Genomic DNA, 3,623 nt, shown 5'->3' with positions numbered 1-3,623 from the left:
AGATAGATAGATAGATAGATAGATAGATAGATAGATAGATAGATAGATAGATCTCCTGCAACAAAATCTGCAAAATGTCCCTTGCAGGTTGATAACATTTTTTGAATATTTCACTTTTTAAATATTATATGTTCTGATTTTTGTGGAATTAGTATTATTATTATACCTATGATTTAACTCTTGAGATTTCTAGACCCGAGTTATCTTTTGGATTTGCCAGGTTGTTAATACTTTTGTTAAAGTATTAATACTTTCGTTAAAAATACGTTTTTATTTACATTTGTTATTGGGTAGATTTAAAATGTAATGAATATGAAAAAAGCAGGGGAGTACTCACAGGTTCATAATTAATGAAATTAATCAGTTATGTTTTTTATGGTTTATCTAGATTTTCATATTGTTTCAACTTGTTGCAGCCAGAGTTGCTTTGTGTCATTTTGGAATGTGTGATACTTGTACTGGAGACTGTGTTCAGTCAACTCTCATAAGAGAAAGTAGAGAGTTGATGATAGTAGCTGTGAACAGAAAAACAAACTGTGAACAGAAAATGAAATTGAAAAGCTTACTTTCTGGACTAAAGCTTCCTGGCTTTGGGGAGTTGTAGTCCAATATAACTTTTCCAAACTTTGAGAAATACAATAGAGTCCTGACCATTTTACTGCATTCCAAAGCTAAATCATATTTTTTGTTCCAGAAATCACTTGTTAAAATGGTAAATAATAATAATTACAGGGAAAAGGCTAAAACCTATCAAAGACACAACGTTTACTCCCTGATCTCAGTTATGTCGCCTAGAGGTCTGTAATTGGCAATTATTACCTTTGTTTGGATAAGTCTACAGGTGGTTTTCTTTAGTTAGTCTTCAGGTGTGCCTGTTGAAAACGTCTCATTCTCAAAACCTCACATATCCAGCTTCTTGAGAAATTCAGTGTTTTCTGCCTAAGAAAGGAGCAGGTAACCTCACACAGGACAGAAACTGCCTAGATCTGAAGGGAAGTTATTTTTTCTGTTGCTAATGCAATTTAAATTTATCTTGCGACTCTTTGTGTCTCCCAGAATCCACATAGTCATAGAGGAGTGATCACTTCCTGCATTGGTTGCTGACCCCATAAAGGCATCACTGTTTTGTGGATTTTGGATGAAAACCTCACATATCCAGCTTTAGTCTGTCACCCTGTCTATGCAATAGACAGAGCAAAATCAGGGCTCAGGCAGGCTGCGTTATCCAAATAACCAAAAGAACAAGGTTGGTCCTTCTCATATATCTTTGGAGCACTTTAGCTGATATGTCTAATTGGGTTTGGAAACCCACAGAGAAATTTGCCACACAGGCATCTTTGCTGCAACTAGACCAAAGGTTGTTTAAGACGTTGTAGTAGTCAAGGAAGTTGTGAAGGTGCAGAAATGGTTGGTATAAACAGAGTATGGAAGTAGTCAGTGATGCACAGGTGTTGCAATGTTTCCCTTGGTGATTGAGGTGTTTCTTTAGATACTATGGGGAAATTTAGTTGTGTTGCAGATGTAGCCAACTTCACACATCAAGATTCCTAACATTTAGACATACTTGCACACCTGTTTCTTCTGTTGCCTCTGTGATTGATCCCTTATTGATCCATCTACAAATGCTTCAGCTCATTTGGTTCTCTCTGGGTGGTATGTCAATACAACACACAAGCGAAAGTGCTTGAGTGTTGTATTAAGAGAACCTGTTGTCAAGAAGAACTAGGAGATGGGAGGTAACTGTGTCTGTCCAAGTATGTGGAATGGAGAGCTTAGTGTATTAATTCAGCTGGTACAAGAATGAGTAGCTTGCAGCCGTCTAAATATTCTTGAATTGCATTTTCCGTCAGGCCTAGATTGCACAGTCAGTGATAAGAGGGCCACTGGGAGTTGTAGCCCAACAACAGCCGGAGGGTCACAAATGACCCACCCCTGTATTAGGCAAAGAATGCATTTAGCAGCTTATGGGACAGCTCTTTTCTAGATTATACCAATACAAGGGATGGAAAAAAGGTATATTCTCAACATGTATTTATTGGATTGGATTGCAGTGAGGTGACAGGACCCCTTTTAAAATCAGTTTGTAATCTCATAAAATGCTTATTTTTGCAGTTTTGACATTTGTTCAGCCACTCCTAACAAGAGAGAGAGAGAGAGTGTACGTGATGGAATTTCGGAGGTTGCACTAAGTGGAACATGGTAGCAGGAGGAAAGTCTTTGCTTGGATGTTTCTGGTTATTATTACAAATTGATTGCAGGCCTGGGTATGTTTTGAGGAGCAGTAGGAAAATGTTGATAGCACTTCTTATCACAAGTGACAGTATTTCACTGCAGTAGATTCCTGTGGTGAACTGCGATTACCACTATTGTTTCATTTCAGCTCTGTGAAATTCTGTTTCCAGATTTTGCCACATAGGAATTTTGGAGGATTATTGTTTTTCATTAGCTTTATAATGATTTGTACTACACTCTTGCATCAATACTTGAAATAGTTTGGAGAGTCAGAAAGCAGAGTTTTTCATATATAGCTTCTGAGAGCAACAGAATAAAATACCTGATTGTATCAGCACTCTGGATATGCTGGTTTTCAGTCATTCCTTCTTCCCAAAGAAAGCTGGGAAATGTAGTTTCATGAAGGGCACAGTCCAGTGTTTTCTTCAAACAGTCAATACAGTAGTCAGATTGGCTGGGGATGGTGAGAGTTGTATCCAACATATCTGATGCACACCAGGTTGGTAAAGGTTACTATAAGATAAAGCTCTCCGTACCCTTCTAAACTACAATTTTCAGTATTCATTTTATAAGAAGCAAATGTAGAAACTGCTATGAAACTGGTGAGTTTGTTGTGTAGATAGGCCCTTTGGGAACTGCGCTTAGCTAGTTTGGTTTGGGAGAGTAGAGAATGAGACTGGATATAAGGGGAAAATGCTGTTTATTGAATAGACCACATGTATGAATGAGGAAGAGAATATTTATATGTGTGTCAAATATTTGTTATTCATACTATGAAAGTGTGTATGTGTGTATGTGTCTGTATAGATATTCACTCTGCAACACTAGTCACACAGGCCTGTTACAGACTGCCAAAATAAAGCTGCTTCGGGTCTCTTTAGAGGTATGCTATTTAAATGATGCATGGGTCCTAAGAGTCCGGAGGTCGCACCAAAACCACACTCCATTCCTAAGCAACGGAGTGCAGCTTTTGGTGCAGCTTCTGGATTCTTAGGATGCATGCATCATTTAAATAGCATACCTCCAAAGAGACCCGAAGCAGATTTATTTTGGCAGTCTATAACAGGCCACAATCTCTTACTCTTCTGGCCCTTTTAAACATTTCCTGTATCCAAACCAATCCTCAACAAATGAATTCTTACTCAAATCTCTAGTTTATATGACTCTTTTATTTTTCTGGTTTTATAAAATGTGTGAATTTTATACTGTAGGAAATACATATTATTGCATAAGCATTATTTGAACACAAATAAGGAGAATTTTTTATCTGCTTCTTGTACATAGGATTATTATAACATCTGGGCTTTTGTGTGAATCTGAATCTCCTTCACTAAAATGTGTTCAAAACACATTTCTACCTGAGTATAATTTTAGATAGATGGTCATTTTAC

This window comes from Sceloporus undulatus, chromosome 4 (assembly GCF_019175285.1).
Source record: "Sceloporus undulatus isolate JIND9_A2432 ecotype Alabama chromosome 4, SceUnd_v1.1, whole genome shotgun sequence".
In the NCBI taxonomy this organism is placed as follows: Eukaryota; Metazoa; Chordata; class Lepidosauria; order Squamata; family Phrynosomatidae; genus Sceloporus; species Sceloporus undulatus.
Note: the sequence above shows the minus strand (reverse complement) of the source record.